The 20,999-nt window shown below is 43.7% G+C and overlaps 1 long non-coding RNA gene and 1 pseudogene across 4 annotated transcripts; both read left to right on the plus strand.

The window, feature by feature from the left end:
* The first annotated feature begins 1,097 nt into the window (after positions 1-1,097).
* Positions 1,098-20,519, plus strand: LOC141580248 (uncharacterized). 4 transcript variants are annotated; one of them, XR_012512404.1, is made up of 5 exons: positions 1,098-4,474; positions 5,568-6,209; positions 7,083-7,216; positions 18,259-18,355; positions 19,792-20,519. It is a non-coding gene; the product is annotated as an uncharacterized LOC141580248 (long non-coding RNA). The 4 variants fall into 4 exon arrangements; XR_012512406.1 differs by lacking the exon at positions 5,568-6,209 and having other exon boundaries at positions 1,098-3,263; positions 4,338-4,474; XR_012512403.1 differs by lacking the exon at positions 5,568-6,209.
* LOC141580398 (uncharacterized) lies at positions 12,045-15,026 on the plus strand (annotated as a pseudogene).
* Positions 20,520-20,999: the final 480 nt, after the last annotated feature.

Genomic DNA, 20,999 nt, shown 5'->3' on the forward strand with positions numbered 1-20,999 from the left:
AATGGTATTGCCTAGGTTTTTCTTCTAGGGTTTTTATGGTTTTAGGTCTTATGTTTAAATCTTTAATTCATCTGGAGTTAATTTTTGTATAAGGTGTAAGAAGGGAGTCTAGTTTCAGCTTTCTGTACATGGTCAGCCAGTTTTCCCAACACCATTTGTTAAACAGGTAATCCTTTCCCCATTGCTTGTTTTTGTCAGGTTTGTCAAAGATCAGATGGTTGTAGATGTGTGGTATTACTTCCAAGGCTTCTGTTCTGCTCCATTGGTTTATATCTCTGTTCTGGTACCAGTACCATGCTGTTTTGATTACTGTAGCCTTGTAGTATAGTTTGAAGTCAGGTAGCATGATGCCTCCAGCTTTGTTCTTTTTGCTAAGGATTGTCTTGGCTATGTGGGCTCTTTTTTGGTTCCATATGAAGTTTAAGGTGTTTTTTTCCAGTTCTGTGAAGAAGGTGAATGGTAGCTTGATGGGGATAACATTGAATCTATAAATTACTTTGGAGAGTATGGCCATTTTCACCATATTGACTCTTCCTAACCATGAGCAGGGAATGTTTTTCCACCTCTTTGTGTCCTCTCTTATTTCCTTGAGCAGTGGTTTGTAGTTCTCCTTGAAGAGGTCCTTCATATCTTTTGTTAGTTGTCTTTCTAGGTATTTGATTCTCTTTGTAGCGATTGTGAAAGGGAGTTCACTCATGATTTGGTTCTCTGTTTGTCTGTTACTGGTGTATAGGAATGTTTGTGATTTTTGCACATTGATTTTATATGCTGAGACTATGCTGAAGTTGCTTATCATCTTAAAGAGATTTGGGGCTGAGACGATGGGGTCATCTAAATATACAATTATGTTGTCTGCAAATAGAGACAATTTTTGTTGACATTCCTTTTCAAATTCAGAAAGTTTTCTTCTATTCCTAGTTTGTTGAGACCTCTTATCCAGATTTATTGGATTTTATAAGGTTGTTGGATTTTGCTAAATGCTTTTTCTTGCCTCTATTGATATAATCATATGGATTTTTTTTCAATGTGTTAAAATGGTGAATTATACTGAGTTTTCTTAAAAAATTAATTGTGGTAAAAAAAACCCATAACAAAAATTTGCTATATTAACCATTTTTAACTGTACAATTTATTAAGTATATTCATATTATTGTGGAAAAGATCCCCAGAACTGGCACACTGATTTCTGAAAGTTAAGCTTACCCTGTATTCCTTGGAAAACCTCCACTTTACCATTATATATATATATATATATATACACACACACACACACACACGTATTGGATTTGATATGTTAAATTTTAATATGGGTTTTATTTGCAAAAATTTTGTTAAAACTTTGTATCTATGTTTTTGAAAGATATTGGCTTGTCATTTTCTGGTGATGTTATTATCTGGGTTCAGTGTCAGAGTAACACTGGCATCAAATAATGAGTTGGCGTGCATTCCTTCTTCAGTTTTCTGGAAGAGTTTGTGTAGAAATATTGTTATTTCTTCTTTTAATGTTTGAGAGAATTCATTAGTGAGGAAACGAGTTTTCTTCGCTAGTGGGGAAGTTTTTGTCTATAAGTTATACTTTATTAGCAGATACAGAGATGCTAAGGTTATTTATTTGTTTTTGACTATGATTTCATAATTTGCGTTTTTAAAATAATTGGTTTGTTGAGTTGTCAAATTTGTAGGTATAACATTGCTCATAATATTCTCCTATTTTTTAAATATAAGAGAATCTGTGGTGATGGCACCTGTCTCATTCCTAATTTTGTAATTTGTGTCTTTTTTCATTTTTCCCCTTATCAACTTGGCTGGAGGTTGGTCAAATTCATTGCTCTTAAAAAAAAAAATCAGCTCCTGTTCTGTTGATTTTTTACCCCTACTATTATACTGTTTTCTATTTCATTGATTTCTGCACTGAATTTTATTGTTTCTTTCTTATGTTTATTTTGCCATTATTTTTAATTGCTATATCTTCAAGTTAGCCAATCTTTTCTCCTGCCATATTTAATATATCCTTAATTCTACTCAGAGTATTTTTCATCTAAAGATATTGTAGTTTTCATCTCTGGGTTCTATTTGAGTATTTTTGAAATAACCCATGTCTCTACTTAACTTTTCAACATATAGAGAACAATTATAATAATTATTTTGACATCTTAGCCTGACAATTTTAAATCCGTTTCAGTTCTTGGACTGTTTTGATTGATTGATTATTCTCTGTGTGTTTTCTTGCTCCTTTGCATGCCTGATAATCTTTGACTAGGTGTCAGAAATTGTGACTTTTACCATACTGGGTGGTGAATCTTTTTGATTTTTATAAATCTTCTTGAGCTTTGTTCTGGGATGTGTTAAGTTACCTGGAAATTGTTTCATCTTCTTGGGTCTTGCTTTTGTGATTTGTTTGGCATATCTGAGCAATCTAGGGCTAATTATTCCCCAGCACTGAGCAAGATCTTCTGGAATACTCTACCCAATGCTCATAAATTATGATTTCTTTCAGCTGTCAGGGGCAAATATGCAATATTCTGCGTGTGCATCAGACAATGTTCTTTAATCTTTTCAAGTTATTTTTTCTCCATCCTCAAGTGTTATTTCATATGCATGTGCTAATCAGGACTCTGTCGAATATCAGAGGGGGATGCTTTGCAGATCTTCAGGGCTCTTTTTCTGTACATCATTTTCCTTTTATTACTTTGTCCATTCATGAACTCTAGCCCTCTGTTTCCCTAACTCGCAGCCTTATCACCTCAGTTCAAGGATCTTACTGGGCTCCACTTAGACTTTCTCCTCTGCCCCATATCCTGGATATTCTCTGAAGGCAGCAAGCTGAGGCAGTCATAGGACTTACCTAGTTTGTTTTTTGTCTCTTAGGGAGTTACTATCCTTTGTTGTCTTAGGGTCTTAGGTCTAGTGTCTTGAAAATGGCTGTTTCTGACATTTTATCTTTTTTTTTTTTTGGAAGGCAGGAGGGTAAATTAAATACTGGTAACTCAATCAAGGGCAAAAGTGCAAATCTCCTGGCATCCAATTCTTACATAGATTTCTGATGTCTGGAAGCATGGAGGAGCAACACACTTCTGAAGAGAGAGCAGGTACTCCAGTGAAGTTTTCCACAAAATAAAAAAATGCTATGCTCTCTGTCTACGTCACCAACTTCCCTTCAGCCCTTGGGGAGTGTAGAAGACCTTCATGTTCATCAGGGCTCCATTTTAAGGAGAGAACAGAAGTTGGAGGATAAGGTGGAAGTTCTGATTGCTGTGGACCAGGTAAGGTGACATCCCGCCAGTGGGGAAGCTGGAGCCACAACTGCTAATAGGATGAAGGGAGTCACAGCTACCCCTCTGTGGGTTCATCAGTGATGGAGGGGTCTGGCATAAAGATGAACATCTACCTCCAAAACCATATAACTCCAAATACACCTCATTTAATAGGGACCAACATATTGTCAGAGGCCACCAGCAACAGAGGGAAGCAGGTAAAGCCAATGTAGGATCAGGAGCTGCTCTCCACCAATGACAAACAGCCACTTACTTAGAGTGACCTCTGTTATCCCTCTTATTTTCCCTTCTTCCCTCAACATGAAAGGCACTAGACCCAGAAAAGAAAGGAGAAAAATAGAAGACAAGATCACAACCCCTTCTCGCTCCTTTTTTTTTTTTTTTTTTTTTTTTTGAGACAGTCTTAGGACTACAGGCAAGCACCACCACACCTGACTAATTTTGTATTTTTTGTAGAGACAGGATTTTGCCATGTCTCCTTCCCACTCTTGTAACTTGAGGTATGAGTTTGGCAAACACTGAAGCAAGATGAGGAAATGCTTTTGAAACTGGATATGAGATGGAAGTTGTGAACTAGACCAGACTAGACTTTTGGTAACTGATATTGATGGGAAAGCAATGGGATCTACCCGGAGATATCATTAGAAAATGAAACTGACAGATAGTACAAATCATGGTTAACGGTTGTGACTAAGTAAATAAGCTGAACTCTTTATACCTATACCCCAGTGGATTGAGCTTCTCTATAAACTGGTTACATCTGATACTGATGGATCTGCTAACAACTGCTGCTAAATATTGAGAGAGGTACTGTGCTCAGTTCTGTACACACACTATGTCATATGCTCTTTACAGCCTATAGGATAGGTACTAGTTTATTTCCCCCATTTTGCAGGTGACAGAAACTGAGGCACAACCGACTTGTCTAAATCTAGAGTATAGAAATTTCACATGTATCTCTCCAGTTCACAGAAAGCATTATTCTCCTTAACCAGTTTGCTCTTACCTTTGATATTTTTCCAAACATTTTTGCTTATATTCAGTGTTTTCCATTTCTCTAAGCTGTGTTGTGTCAGTCTGTCTCTTGATGAAGCAAGGCAGTTTAAATGCTGGAACGGAGGGGAATGAGGAAGGGGAACACTATGTGAAACTGTTTGACACAGATGAAATGTTGGATCAGAACACAGAACTACATCCAGGTGAGAGGCATCAAATAAATCACTTAAACTCTTTGGGCTTTTGTTTCCTTATATGTTTTTATGGGCATCATGATAGTGCCTACTTCACTGGGCTGACGCTGGGAATGAAGTGTGAATACAGACAAAGCCATTAATGAGTGTCTGGCACATGGTCTGCCCTATCCAAGGATTAACCATGGTTATTATCTGTCCTTTATGACCACTTAAGTTCTCTTCACCACTGAAAGAAAAAGTCCAAATGAACCCAAACATATGTGTTCCTTTTCTCCTCCACATCCTCGCTGCCCCTCCTTCATTACTTTATCTCCATCACCACCCCAAGAAATTAGATCTTTGCATAGCAGAAAACACTTTTGCGGTTCATTAGAGAAAGAACGGGACTTTTTTTGCTATTCCAAGAGAGAACCCACATTCGACACTGACTTTCCACCCAGTTTTTCTCTCTTTTGAGATGGAGTTTTGCTCTTGTTGCCCAGGCTGGAGTGCAATGGTGCAATCTTAGCTCAGCGCACCTCCGTGTCTGGGTTCAAGCAATTCTCCTGCCTCAGTCCCCCAAGTATCTGGGATTACAGGTGAGAGCCACTACGCCAGGCTATGTTTTTTTTTTTTTTAGTAGAGACGGGGTTTCTCCGTGTTGGTCAGGCTGGTCTGGCACTCCCAACCTCAGGTGATCCGCCTGCCTTGACCTCCCAAAGTGCTGGGATTACAGGTGTGAGCCACTGCGCCCGGCCTCCACCCTGTTTTTCTAAGTACACCTCTGGTTACATTGCTGGAGGTGTTGGAGTGAGGATTTAAGCCCAGCTATGTCTGACAGCTGGTTACACAGATGAGAAATCCCAGAGTCCTCTTCCACCCGTTGCAGTGAGCTGCCTGGACCGTAAAAGGTACATCCCTGCAGTACCTTTTATGTACACCAGGTGGCAGGTGCTGCTTCGGAATCGCAGGTGCACTACAGGTGGATCTGAGCTCGGAGCTCACCTGGGAAATTACTAAAAGCACAATGCCCAGACTCCTCACCCGAGATTTTGACGCCGTGGGTTTGGTGTGGAGCCCAGGCATATGTAATAAAGCCCTGCTGGTAATTATGATTCAGCTTGATGCAGGGATCTGCGTTTGGAAGTCGCTGCTTCAGGGTGTTCCAGAGAATGGCAGCCTCACACCAGCATGAAGCGTTTAACTGTGCAGCACAAATCAACAGCCTGCGCTCCTAGAATTCAGGGGGAGATTTTGCAGCGTGTCAGAGTTGAAAAGGATTTTGGGCTCACTGAAGAAGCATTCACGACGAGGAGCCTGAGACCAGACAGAATGCCCACGACAGCCCGAGCTACAGTGCAGGTCTCCTCCCTCCTCCGCAGCCCGTTGACCGCGGCTCTCCGTGGTTATAATGCTGTCAATTTCCTGCTAGCCCGAGGATCTGAAAGTACTTTTTGGGAAGCCACGGGAAGGACCTTACTCCCTGAGTCAGTACCTTCAGCTGCTGTTGGAACAACTCCAAGCCTCAAATAATTCAAAACTGTGTGAAATGGGTTTTTGCCTGAATTAGGGTTCACACCCAGTGGCCTGTGCCCAGAAGCCATGTCTTAATGGCGCGGCCTTCCTGCCATCCGTGACTGCGGGGATGCTCACCCCTGTCTCCCAGCCCTGGTGTGTCCCCAGCCCTGTGCTCCAGTCTCCTCACAGTCCTTGGGCATATCAAAATGTCTCCGAGCCTCCATTTCTTCTCTGTGAGACAAAGGTGAGGATTACATGAGAAAATGTTCAGCATTTCTGTAACTCTTGAAGAAAAACTAGGGCTGGCTGGGCGCGGTGGCTCACGCCTGTGATCCCAGCACTTTGGGAGGACAAGGCTGGTGGATCAGCCGAGGTCAGGAGTTCGAGACCAGTCTGGCCAACATGGTGAAACCTTGTCTCTACTAAAAATACAAAAATTAGCCGGGCGTGGTGGCAGGCAACTGGTAATTCCAGTTTTTAGGGAGACTGAGGCAGGAGACTTGCTTGAATCCGAAAGGCGGAGGTTGCAGTGAGCTGAGATTGCACCACTGCACTCCAGCCTGGGCAATAGTGTGAGACTTTATCTCAAAAAAACAAACAAACAAACAAACAAACAAACAAACAAAACCCTAGAGCTTAGTTGTCCTCTGTACTCTTTCAACACTTTTAAGTTGGACTCTAGCTTTGCAGAGGCTAAGGCCCTCAGAAAATCTATAGCTTAAACCCCTAACTTTATACAAGGGCAAACTGGGCCCAGAAGGCTGAATGATTTACAGAGGGAGTTTCTATGAGAGGAGGATTGGCAGGCAGGTTTCCCAATGTCCAGTCTTCAGCCCTTGCTTCCATGTCACAGCCACGCAGTACTGAGGCCTCTTCAGTGGAGCCTCTAACTGTTATTATTCCGAATAGTCCTGATGCTAACTGGTGTCTTCCCCTTCCTCCTTTAATCAGCATTTAGTGAGCACCTGTTTTATCTTCTGCCCTATACTTGGTTTCTGTTAGAGAACCTTCTCTTACCTACAATAAGTACTAAATCAATCTCTGATGGCGGTTTAATTATTCACATTTATTCATATATTTAGTGATACCCACTTGCTTTGTGCTAAATCCTCTTTAGGGAGGCCGTGAGGAACCAAAGAGGAGCAGATAGTGACATGGCCCACGATGCCTGTAAGGAGTTGGCAGAGTTTGGGGTGAGGGGAGTCTGCGCATGTGTGGGAGAATCAGCATTCCGGAGAAGCTATAGTGCACGTAAGTACTGCTGTGTGCACCGTCGTGGCAGGAGGCCACTTTGGTTTGGGGCTGGAAGTCTGAGAAGTCAGACCTTGCACTTTCTCAGCATAAACCCTTGACCTCCCTTCTCCTGTAACCTCTCTCATAACTAGATCCGCAGGCTTCTGTCCTGAACTTTCTCTTCTCACTCTATGTGGTCTTCCTGGAACATCATGCATCTTCCTGCCTCAATGATTGTCTAATTCTTGATGATTTGTAAATCTGTATCTCCAGAGGAAACTATTTCTCTGAATTTAAGACCTTTACATCCTCCTGCTTCCCAAATGTCACTGATTACATAGCTTGAGTGTTACTTGTACAGAACTGAACTTGTCTCCCTTCCAACTGCTTCTCGGTGAGCTCAGAAACCTGGAAGTGGTCCTTAGCTCCTCCCTTTTCTTTATTCTTCCACCATCCCAGTAATCACCAGATTCTCTGAACCCCAGAATCCTGGAAATCTAAACAGCTCTGTCACAGATTTCTTTCTCTCCAACCCACCTTTTCTGCATTGTCAATCTCTGGGTGCAATCAAGATTCACCTGCATTTTTGTAATGACTTTTCACCCAACTGTTCTTCCCATTTGGGTCATGCTCACCTATCAGTCCTTTAAATTGAACCCAGAGAAGTCTTCTTAGATAAAATAAAACCAACGAAGCTCCTCCATCACCTGCAGCTCTTAGAGTGTCTTCCTTCTGTTCCCAAACTTCATACTCCTGTTAGAGGCTTCTGCAACCTGTGCTAGGATTGAATTGTGTCCTTCAGAAATGTACATTCAAGCTCTAACTCCTCCTGCCCCAGAACGTGAGCTTATTTGGTAATGGAGTTGTTGAAATGTCATTAGTAAGATGAGGTCATGCTGGAGTTGGGTGGGCTCTTAATCCAGCATGACTGGAATCTGTATAAGAAGAGGGAAATGTGGACACAGACACAGGCATAGAGGGGGGACAGCCATAGGAAGTGGAGGCAGAGATTGCAGTTATGCTGCCACATGCCAAGGAACACCTGGGGTTGCTTCCAGAAGCTGGAAGAGGCAAGGAAAGGATTCTTCTTTCCAAAAAGGCTTTTGAAGGAGCATGCCCTTGCCAATACCTTGATTTTGGATTTCTAGCCTCCAGAACTTCGAGACAATATGTTTCTGTTGTTTTAAGCCAGCCAGTTTGTGGTAATTAGTTACAGCAGTCCGAGTAAACAAACATATACTCATGATCCAAATACCAACTATCTTTCCAGTCTCGTCTGCAGTCACGTGCCTCCATTCACCCTGCTATCAGAATGCTGAATTATGTACTGCTTTTGAAACACACCGTATGGGCCAGGCGTCATGGCTCACGCCTGTAATCCCAGCACTTTGGGAGGCTGAGGCAGGTGAATTGCCTAAGCTCAGGAGTTCAAGACCAGTCTGGGCAACACAGTGAAACCCCGTTTCTACTAAAATACAACAAATCAGCAGTGTGTGGCAGTGTGCGGCTGTAATATCAGCTACTTGGGAGGCTGAAGCAGGAGAGTTGCTTGAACCCAGGAGGCAGAGGTCGCAGTGAGCCGAGATCGTGCCACTGCACTCCAGTCTGGGCGACAGAGCGAGACTTTGTCTCAAAAAGCAAACAAAACAAAAACACAACAAATCAAAACAAAAAAACCCCACCGTGCACCTGCATGCCTTTGCTCACACTGGGCTCTGGTGGAAGGCTCTTCCTCTTTTCTTCTTGCCCACCTTCTCCACAGATTCTTCCTCCTGCTCCTTCAGCACCAGACACGTGAACAACGATGACTTGTTCTGGCCTCCTTGAGAGCAGGACACCTGCTTCTCTCTCCTCTATCCTTAGCGCTTTAGCACTGGAGCTGACCTAGCATAATGCTGCAAGAATGGATTTGAGTTGAGTCGCATGTTCTTCTACAGGTCATGATGTCGGGGGGTGGTGGGATTCCAAACCCTCATTCCTCCTTCCTCCCTGGACTTCCAAAGAGGGTGTCACCCTGCTTTCACCACCCACTAAAAGCTAATTAACCACAGGGCATGAATTCCTCTAGGAAACCTCCAAACTACCAACTCCTTCTCCCTCATGCCGTTGCCCAGGCTCTCGAACGGGCTCAAAGGAAGGGGAGGCGGACACAAGGATTTCGCATATTTCTCTGAGGCTAACGCCTAATCACTGTCTCTGTTCAAATGAAAAATGGGGAAAACACTAGCTAACTCTTGTTTAGTGACCCCAACCCCACCCCTTTAAAATAAACACTATTTTCAATTAGGAAGATTTGTCACCGGGGACAGTAATTCCGTGTCCTACCAAAACAAACACAGTTGTAATTAGTTTTATCCAGGAAGAAAATTAACTCTGTTTATCTTAGCATAATTAATCATTGACCTCTTTCTGTCCAGGCAGCTTGGGGGAGGGCATGGGAGTGCGGGGTTGTGATCTACAGCACAGGGGCGTTCCGGGCTTCATCTATCTCTCGTCCTGGTTACACAGCTGTCTGCATGAGTTATTGGACTTCATATTCCCAGCCAAGAGTTGTGGAGCTGCCTCAGGGCTAGACTTGGAGAAAGCACTGAATAAGGCTATGGTTGTATGGCTTCAGTCTGTGGAGACTTATAGATGAGCACGTGTCAGATGGGCATGAGGCACACGGCTGACACTGAGTTCTGCTTGGCTCCTGTCATGCCCTTCACCTTGACCTCAACAAGTCTTGAGAAAGCGGAAGGCTCCTCAAGCAAAGGCCTTGGTTCTTGGTTATGGAAGAGAGGTTGCTGCTGCAGCGAGGAGGGACAGGCTTTGCGATTATGATCTGGGTGTCCGTCCTGACTGTGACATCCTCTAGCTACATGACTTTGGGGATGATACCTTATCTTTCTGAACCACAGTATCTCCTAAGTGAAAAATAAACCAGGGTGTGTGTGTGTGTGTGTGTGCGCGCGCGCGTGCGTGTGTGTGTATGTGTGTATGTGTGCCAGGGTCAGGATTAGTAATATATATTCACAGGGATGAATAAGGATTAGAAGTGAGGTATGCTATGTCCCTAGCACAGGGCCTGGTACTAAATAGTAATTCAGCGAACACTGGTAGGTTGTGTGATTTTTGCACCAACTGGCTGAGGTTCCAGGGGTGGAAGGACACAGTGGATGTCTTCTCTCTTCACCTCTGGAACCCACAACTCATGGAGACCCTTGTGTGCTGGGCTCTGCTTTAGGCCCTGGAAATAAAACAGAAGGTTTAATCCTGACTCCTGTCCTTGAGCAGCTCACAGCCGCCTGGGGAGAGAGACACGTACCCAGATATTCGCAGTGTATTGTAACAAATGCTGAGCTGGAGACATGGGCATGAGATCCTCTAGTAAAGAGGCAAGCAGAGACTGAAGGGAGTCTGATTTCACTTGTTCTGAGCCGTTCAGTCAACATATAATTCCTCACTTAATCTTCATGATAACTCTAAAAATAGGCATGGGAGGGGTCTCAGGGACTGGGTAATTGAAGCTCACAGATGTGAAGTCATTAGACCCCAACTGCTTACTAGAAAATGGTGCAGCTGGGATGTGAATCAGATTTGTTTGACATGGAAGCCTGTGCTTTGTCAGTTTTCACCTTGGAGGTCCTGGCTGGCTTTTAATGACTGGTATTCTACCCCAGGACCTTGAGTCAGGGGTGTGAAAGCAGCAAGGCCCTGAGGGCTGGTGTCAGGATCCCCCAGAGTTAACACTGCAGCTTCTCGAACCTCGCCTCAGGTTCTTCCATATGAAAACCTCTTGCAGGAGGATAATTTTAAGCAATTAGAATCCCTAAGGTGATTCTTATGTTCTCACTATCTGTTATAATCATAAAAAACTACCTTTTGTTCATGATGTTGAGATGGCTCCCACACCAGTGCGTACAGGTGGGTGGGAAGAGCATGTCCTCTAGGTAAGGGGAAAAGAGTACCGTGAAATCAAGGAGGCCCACATCCTGAACTGAGAGGGATGAAGAGGGGTGGTGGATGGGCCAGGACCCCTTGAGAGTATTCTAAAGAGCTCACACGGGGTGAGTGTCTCTGGCTGCCAGAGGCCAAGTGGTGGACCAGGTACCTGCTGGGAGCACAGGCCACTCACTTCCTGTCCACAGGCTTAAAACAGAGGGTTCAGAAGCAGGAGAGAGCTGCATAGGTCCTTTCTTGAAGCAGGAGAGGGCTTCAGGCTGGGAGGCAGCACCTTCTGCCCGCTGTAGACAGGGAGCAAGGCAGCCTTTATTGATTCCCAGGTTGCTGGCAGGATGTGGGGCTTTTGTCCTCTTAGATCTGGAAGAAAACTGGAGCCAGGAAGAGTCGGTTTTGGGTGCTGGAAAAGAATCCAAGGAAGGAGCAAACACAGCCTCTGAGGACACTGAGGCTGGTTTTTCCAGGCCGTGGTGATGCCTGGCCCTACAAGAGTGCTCACTCAGATGGCAGGCCCTCCGCACGTCCTGGGATGGAGAGAGACAGTGAGAGGGGCAATCATCAGAGGCTGAAGAATCAGAGCTGTATTCTATGTCCCACCTCTGCCTCTGCCAGTGACAAGCTGTGCAAACTTGGAAACCTTTTTTTTTTTTTTGAGATGGAGTCTTGCTCTGTTGCTCAGGCTGGAGTGCAGTGGCATGATCTTGGCTCACTGCAAACTCTGCCTCCCGGGTTCAAGTGATTCTTCTGCCTCAACCTCCCAAGTAGCTGCTATTATAGGTCCCTGCCACCATGCCTGGATAATTTTTGTATTTTTAGTAGAGATGGGGTTTTGTCATGTTGGCCAGGCTGGTCTCAAACTCCTGACCTCAGCTGAACTGCCTGCCTTGGTCTTCCAAAGTGTTGGGATTAGAGGTGTGAGCCACTGCACCCAGCTGAACTTGGAAACCTTTTTTTTCTTCCTAGCTCAGTTTTCTCAAATGTAAAATGGGAATAACAACATGTACCTTGTAAGACTTTTGTGAGGGCCTAACTGTGTTATATACATTATCTCATTTAATCTTCACAACAGCCTTTAAAATAGGGATATGATCATTCTCAAATTTATGGGTGAGGGAGAGCGAGGCTATCCAGATGTCTTGGCCAAGATTACCCAGCATGAGTGGCAGAGCCAAGATTTAAGCCCAGTTCTGTCTGATGCTAGACCCTTTGCTTTAACCATATTCTGTAATGTATCTTTTCTAGGAATGAATGAATGAATGTCCTCACATGTCATCATGCAGCCTCTGAGGTGCCTCTGACAACCATAATTGCCTCCTCATGAATACAGGTCCTCCTGTGACTCTTCTTGCCACAGCCATGGGCCTTGCTGTCCTGGCTGGGAACAGTTTTCATCTGATCTGAGGCTTCTCATTGCTGACGGTGCTGAAGGCTGTGGGACACAGTGGTTTCAAGCTCAGGCTCTGGAGTCAGTCAATCTGGGTTTCAGTATTGCCCAGTAAGCTGTTGAGTGGGAGGCCTCCCGGTGAGCAGGCACTGTATGATAACGGGGTTTCCCAGGATTCCAGGTTTCTTGGGGGCACACAAGTAGGCCAAAGAGGATCTGGGAACCTCCTGGAGAATTGCCTGGTACTGTCCCCTCCCCAAGAGGCTGCAGCCAAGAGAACAGAGGCCACGTCACGGGGGCTCATGATGGAGTCTGGGCTTTGTGGGAAAGGAAGTGGGGAGGGTCTCAGAAATGTTTTTACAATGTAAAATCTTCCATTTAGAGCTTTATATGCAGGATTTAATCAGCAGGAAATTTGGACAGGACTCATTTTTCTCATTGCTGCTGTAAGCAGCTGCCTGGACTGCCTCCTCTGTGGCTTTGTTAAGTTCAGCAAACATATATTGTGCACATACTGGGTGCAGGCACTTTGCTGGGGATACAGGGATGAAATGAGGACAGTGACCATGCCTGAGGACAGTGCCCTGAAGCTGGATGCCAAGGCCATCTGTGTGAGTGTGTCTCTCTTCATGTGTTTGTATCTGGGTGTGTGTGTTCTCTGTGTCTCTGTGTGCACCTGTGTCTTCGTATGTGTGTTTCTGTATTTGGTTCTGTGTGTGTGTCTATATGTGTATGTCTGTGTCTATGTATGTGTGTGTCATTGTGTTTGTTTCTGGGTTTGTCTATCTCTGCGTGTCCCTGTATACCTGTATCTCTGTGTGTCTGTGTGTATGTGTATTTGTGTGTGTGTGTGTGTGTGTGTCTGGATGTGTCGGTACGTATGTCTCTGGGTGTGTATCTATCTGTATGTGTGTGTATTAAGAGGGAGGGAGAAAGAAAGGGAGCCACAGAGGGGTCAATGTATCCTCATTCACAGCCTTGGGAGGAACCAGTCAATCTACCTACTGGGCAAGACCTACTCTGGTGGTGCCCGGTTGACAGTGGGAATGTCTTTTCATTTGAGAACGGGTTTTCATCTCCTGGAAAAAGAATCCAGGACTTGGAGTCTCAAGAAATGGGGTTTTTTTTTTTTTTTGGTGATTGAGAGAGCTGAGCCTTGTGGGTGCTGGCTGACAGGTAGATATCAATCTGCATGTTGGGGATAGCCATGGGGAAGAGGCAGAGGGAAGCACAGCAGTGAGCAGGGGGCTTGTGGAAACAGTCTGCCTTTATGCTCAAGCCCCAACTATAAATACCTAGTCTAAGGGAGCTCAGTCTTTTGTTTGTTCATAAAAAACCAATCTGGGAACCAGAGGTGCACAGGAAAGAGGAGGCCGACCTGCTGCTCCCGGGTTGCTGTGATCTTGGTGTTGACAAGTGTGTTACGGTTCATAGCATAGCACAAACCTCAGAGAGTCCCCTTGCCCTCACCGGGGTCACCACACCAAACCAGTTATCTTCAGGTGTGAGGGTCAAAAAAAAACTGGAGATCTTGCCAGGGTGGGCAGAAGTTTCTTGGTTAAAGTCTGAAGGAGAGAAGACTCGGGGGCCTCTCTCTGGCTCCAAATCTCTGAAGGGCCAAAGGCAGAAGTGCTGGGGCAGAGTTGAGTTTTCACTTAGAACAGGGACAGCCTGACAGTGGCTGCCTTATGTGGCAGTGAGTTTCAGGCCTGGGAGTAGTCAATAGAGGCCCAAGGACTACTCACCAGTGGGGCCAGGCAGCCGAAGAGGGGTGGGGAGGGCAGAGCAAGGACCCTGCCGCTCAGTGTGGGCTCCTGCCTCAGATCCCCTGACTGAGGGATCATCTGGTGAAGAATTGGTGACAGACAAGGCCATTTGAGGCAGTGTTCATCATATCCCTGGAACATGTAAAAGCGACAACTTAACATCTATAGGATGGTCCCTGCAGGAGAGGCTACATCACCAATTGGTACCCACTGTGGAGGGCAGATGCTCTGCAGCTCAGGTCTTCCCTGTGTGATGCGGCTTTTCAGGAAGAGGAAAAAGAATAGGATGAGAATGAAAGAAAGCAGGGAGGAAAGGAAGGGGAGGGGCCCGCAGAAGATGGAACTCCCTGTTGATTGGGCACTTGCTCTGTTCCAGCACTATGTACTTGGCCACATTGGATCCTGGCACAACCTTCTGTGGTTGCTTTACAGGTGATGGTCCAGGTGAACTGTCAGCCAGTATGGCCCCAGGTGTGCCTGCCTGTGAAGCCTGTCCTATCCGGAGTACCCCCCAGCCTCCTTCAGATGGGCAGCATGGCGGCTCAGGCCTGAAAGGTTGCTCAGAGGTCATTTCTTACAGCCCTCGCCCACTCCCTGCAGGCTCTGCCTCCTGTGATCCACTTGCCCTCTGCTTGATTTGTCCAATCTGTGGATTTATAGAAAGAAGAGTGGGGTGCTTGCCTCCCTCCTGTGGTTACAGCAGTCAGAAGCTGTTGCTTGCAGGAGGCCTTGCCTTTTAGGAGTGCTAAGAAGATCACCACACTGGAAAAGATTTGGCAGAGCTAAGACACAGAGGGATATTCCAGGAATGGGGTTCTCTGGCACATAGTAGCTGCTCCACACAAGTCTAATGAATTCGTGAATGATGTAGAAACCTGGAGACGGGGTGGGCCATTGAGGGGAAAAGGAGGCAAGGCCAAGAGATGCTAAGGCACGGCATCAAATCCGGAAGGGGCCAGCTGGGGCAGAACACCCGGGTTCTGGGGCCCGCTCTCATCATCCCTGGGAATCCTGCACCCACTATCTCCCCTGCGGGGCTCCAAGCCCCCTGTGCAATCATGGAGTTGATGTTAATGGGTGATGCTCCCTCTAGGCTGAACTTATTAATCACCTTGGAGGTTTTGAAAAATGATAACTGGGCCCTATCATTACAGATTGTGACTTAGTAGGTCTGAGGTAGGGCCTGAGAAATTTTTTTTAAAGCCCCCCAGGTGATTCTGGAGTACTTCTGAGGCTGAGAACCAGGCGTAGGTTATTTTTCTGAATACTTCCAGCTCATATTACTCATAATTAAGAGATTTTTTTAAAAAATGACTAAATTAAATTTGTATTCTGTGCTAGTAGACGATGTTATTTCACCATTAGGACAATGGCTGATATTTGTCACCAATAAATCTGAAGATAGAGCTTGATGTTTGCATCCACAAGGTGATTCCCACCACAGGCAAGGGGAACGTGATTTATTCCCCAAGCCTCTAATGTCGTTATGCCTGTGTTATAAAGCAAGATGCACTATTGAGATGCGAATTAGTAACGGCAGTTTAACCTTCAAATTGCTATTTTGTTAAGGCTACCATGCTATTGTTTCAGTGCTTAAGAGTGCATTATTCATGTAGCAAACATGGAAAATCCATTGGGAGAGAAAGTGTAACGCACTCAAGAGATGATTCGAGGCCTCTGGACTTTGTCACATCCCTAAGAACTATTACTTCATTCCCTCCTCTGTTTGTTCTCTATTCTGTGCAAGAAAGTTAACACAGATGGGGGAAAAGAAAAAGGAAAAATAATCTGCAGCATGGGTAGCTACGGTTTAGATACATCACTTAGAGCAGCTGCTCCTATTAGACAAATCCAAAGGGCAAGCATTCGTTACACTGAGGCATTTCTCAGCTCTCTCCTTGCTGGGAACATATTTTAGAATCCTGAGTCGTGTCTGTGCTGGCAACCTTGGTTGGTCATGCTTCTCTGCTGTCTCTCCCTCCATCCTAACAGGCTCTGGCCTACCACTGTGTGAGCTAGAAAGGTTGTTAACAGCGCTAGCTCATAGAGAAGTTGCTAACTGGGCCCAGATGAGACTGTTGCCAGATGACATGAGCTCTGGGTTGGATTAGCAAGAAACCACTTGGAACTGTGTCAGCAATAAGAAGCACCATTGATTGAGTGCTACCACATACCAGATGTGATGCTGCACATGAGTAGTTTGACTGATTATCAGTCCAAGGCATAAAAATAGGTTATATCACTTTTGCTTTTCATTTAATTGCTCAAGGCCGATCTGCCAATGATGTCCATCTTCCTGGACTTTTTCAAGAATATTGTGTAATGTAAAGCATTTGGTGATGTTTCCAAATGTACTCAATCTGTTAGAGATCATCTAATCTGGATTGTTAGGAGGAAGAAATTGGCTTGGCTCTGTGCAAATGTATTTATTTATGAGAGAGGGTCTTGCTCTGCTGCCCAGGCTGGGGTGCAATGACACAATCTTGGCTCACTCTGCCTCCCAGGTTCAAGTGATTCTCCTGCCTCAGCCTCCTGAGTAGCTGGGATTACAGGTGCCCACCACTATACCTGACTAATTTTTTGTATTTTTAGTAGAGATGAGGTTCCACCATTTTGGCTAGGGTGGTCTCGAACTCCTGACCTAGGTGATCTGCCTGCCTTGGCCTTCCAAAGTGCTTGAGCCACTGTGCCCAGGCCACCCCTGTGCAAATTTAGCTCCCTCTCCCAAGTAGCCAAATCTTGGGATATTTTGCAAAGGATAATCTTTGTGAGCCTTAACGAATCCTGAGACAGCTGTTCCACATCTGTATAGTCTGTTTTCACACTGCTATAAAGATACTACCTGAGACTGGATAATTTATAAACCGAAGACGTTTAGTTGACTTACAGTTCCACATGGTTGGGAAAGCCTCAGGAAACTTATAATCATGGCAGAAGGCAAAGGGGAAGCAAGGATCTTTACAAGGTGGTAGGAGAGAGCAAGCAAGAGAGCCAGGAAGTGCTGCATTTCAAAACCATCAGTTCTCATGAAAACTGACTCACTTATCACGAGAACAGCATGGGGGAAACTGCCCTCATGATCCCATCTCCTCCCGCTGGATCCCTCCCTCAACACATGGGGATTACAATTTGAGATGAGATCTGAGTGAGGACACAGAGCCAAATCATATTAACATCTTAGTGTGTACCTTGTGGTCTTTTGTTTGCAGTAACTCAGAGATGCTACTGAAGTGTGCAGAGAAAAATAAAATGTCTGTTTAAAGGAGATAAAACTAACAATGTTTTCAGATAGAAGCCACTGACAGGTTCTCTTGTTTTGGAGCTGTAATCTCACTCTGTCACCCAGGCTGCAGTGCAATGACACAATCTTGGCTCACTGCAACCTCCACCTCCCGGGTTCAAGCAATCCTCCTTCCTCAGCCTCCCAAGTAGCTGGTACTACAGGCACATGCTGCCATGCCTTTGGACTCAGCATATGAAAAACTTGCTTACTGCCAGCCATTGACTATAGGGCAGGATCCATCAGGTGGTCATGACAAGTTTGCCCATCACTTAACGGGTTTCCAGGACCCAATTTCTCTTTTCTCCTTAGTATGAACAGACTTTAACAACATTGCAGTACTAGTTTCGCCTCTAGATGGCACTCACGTACTGTTGTAGCTTTTACTGCTTAGCTTTCAAAGGAACACAGCACTGGTTCTGTCCAGCGTTCTCCCAACTTCTTTGCGTTGCTTTTCTCTAGGTCATGGTGTCCACTTATGGAAAATGAGATGCCAGGGGGCAGACAGATTTTTATTTTATTATTAATTTATGCATGTATACCTTCTTTGAAGATAAAAATAATTTGAGGCTGAATGGCCAGTCTAGCATCCTGTATTATACATAATTGGGGGCATACAGCACAGATGCCCTTGAGACAGTCCTTCTGATGCAAGAGCAGCTTTTATTCTCTTTGGATCTTTGCACAGAGGGTCAGGCTTTGGAGTATGATTCTATGAAGGGACGAGATCCTGACACAGCTCTGCCCTGGGGAAAAGAACCGGTTTTGTCTCCAGTGACAGGCAGGTAGAGAAAACTTGTTTTCTTCAATTTTGTATTCATTACTTTTTGTTTGCTGTTAACTATTCTACTATTCTGAGACACAGCTAGGTAGACAGGATGGAGGTAAGGCACAGTCCTAAGCATGGTATTTAGGGAAGTCATGAGAAACTGTGAATTTGAAATTACCAGAGAGATGTGACAATCAATAAACTAGGAACATAGGAATTGGAGGTGAGGTAAGGGTTGGTAAAATAGAAATAATATCATCCCAGGTTTTCTAAGCTTGAAGAGGGGAGAATAGATTTGAGTTTGGGTTGAGAAATTTTAGGGGTGGGCCTGGGCTAGTTGAATTTTGAGATGCAGCAGAAGCATCTCTCCTTCTTCTGACCTTGCCCAGTATCTTATGACTATGTCTTTATTTAATAACTATCTGAGCACCTCTAGTATTACAGATATTAGTAAAGGCATTGGGAAAATGGCTATGGCTGATACAAACAAAACTTCTTTCCGTGAGCTGACATGTTATTAGGGGAAGTAAAAAACCAATAACAAAATCATTTCAGATGATGATAAATGAAATGCTATGAGGATGACAAGACAGAAAACCATAATAAAGAGTGATTGAGATGAGGTTCATTTAGATAGAGAAGTCATGGTAGACTTTTCTGGGGTGATGTTGGAGCTGAAATCTGAACAATGAGAAGGAACCATCTCTCTTTGATATTTGTAATTCCAAGGAAACTATGGCTAAAGGTAGTCAGTTCCCCTGGTAATATCCTAGAAAGGCTTGGGACTGTATGCATAAAAAAGAATGAGAATTAAAAGTAGGGGCCCAGTCAGGAGAATGAGTTGAAGCTTTGTACAGGTAAGTGCAAAGTTCCCATGTGCGGAATGGCCTTTAGGCAGTATTTATACCTTGGCAAAGCAAACCAAACAGGCCATAAGTTTGATTACATCAGACAAATAAAATAAAATAGAAGCTCCTTTTAAAAGATATTAAAGAAGCTATCTGTGTAAATCTAGGAGAGCAGGTGTAGCCACTGCCTACCTATGTAAAGCTTTCTATAATCTGGCATGTTTTTGAGGGAGAGGTGCTCTGGAAAGATGACTGGTTTCCTGGTAACTGATGAAGTTTGATTGCCTGTGAATCTCACTCACTTCACCTTTCTTTTTCCTCAATCTTAAATATATATTGGTAAAAATCATACTAAGATATTTGAGAAATTCAAGATTTAAAAAAAAAGCTAAAAGAAATAAAGATATGTTTAGAGAATAGGAGTACAGAATCAAACAGAAACAAACCCCAAATATCCGCCTTCTCTGCCAATAACATCAAAAATGTAACACAGTAATAAAGATGAAAGAATTACAACAAATTGTTGGAAATTAAAATTTGGATTATAAAAAATGTAATGGGAAATTGGGAAGATAAACTAAAGTCTTATTCACACAATGAGCAGGTAGCCATCTGCAAGCAAGAAGAGAGACCTCACCAGAACCAGACCATGCTGGCACCCTGATCTCAGACTTCCAGCCTCCTCAGAACTGCAAGGAAATACATTTCTGTTGTTGAAGCCATCCAGTCTATGGTATTTTGTTATGGTAGCCCAAGCTAAGACAGATGAATAGATGGAAAGTTTAATAGATAATTGGAATTCATAAAAAAAATTAAGTGGAATTTAGAAACTGAAATTAAGTCAATTGAACACAGCAAAACACCAGAAAGACAAGTAAATAAAAAGTATCCAAACTGAAGCACAGAGAAAGAATGCAAAACACATCAAGGAATGTAAATGACATGAGGGTCGTGGTCAAAGGGGCTAAAGTGAATGTAATAATCGCACAAGGAGAAGAATCGGGATAGTGAAGAAGGAATATGTGAAGAGATAATGGCTGAGAATTTTCCAATACTTTATATCAATGGAATCATACAATATGAATTTTTTCGTGTTTGGCTTCTTTCACTCAGCATGATTATTTTGAGATTCATCTCTGATGTTTTGTGTACCATTTATTTCTTTTTATTGCTGAGCAGTATACCATCGTATGTACATTCCATAGTTTATTTAATCATTCACTCACTGATGGGCTTTTGGGTTATTTCAGCTTTAGGTCCATTATAAATAAAACATACATATATATAATTTGTTTATGCAAATCTTTGTATAAATGTATCCTTCCTTTTCTCTCGGTTAAAAATCTAGGAGCAGCATGGCTAAATCATATAGTAGGTCTAGTTTAACTTTTAAAGAAACTGCTAAACTGTTTTACGAAGCAGCCGCGCAGCTGTACCATTTTACATTACTGTCAGTGACACAGGAATCTTCCACTTTCTCACCCAAACTTGGTATAGTCAGTCTTTGTGATTTTAGCCATTTTAATAGGCTCGTAGTGGTATCTCATTGTGGTTTTAATCAACATTTCTTCAAAGACTAATGATGTTGGGCATATATGCATTGCTTTGGTGAAGTGTCTGTTTAAATCTTTTGTACATTTTTTGTTAGGTGTTCTTATTATTGAGTTTTGAGAGTTCTTTATACATTTTATCCTTTATGAACTATATTCTTTGCAAATATTTCTTCTCAGTCTATAATTTGTTCATTTTTTAAATAGTGTCTTTTGAAGAGAAGACACTATTTAAATACTGTATTTTGAAGAGAAGATACTA

This window comes from Saimiri boliviensis, chromosome 11, assembly GCF_048565385.1.
Source record: "Saimiri boliviensis isolate mSaiBol1 chromosome 11, mSaiBol1.pri, whole genome shotgun sequence".
Classification (NCBI taxonomy): Eukaryota; Metazoa; Chordata; class Mammalia; order Primates; family Cebidae; genus Saimiri; species Saimiri boliviensis.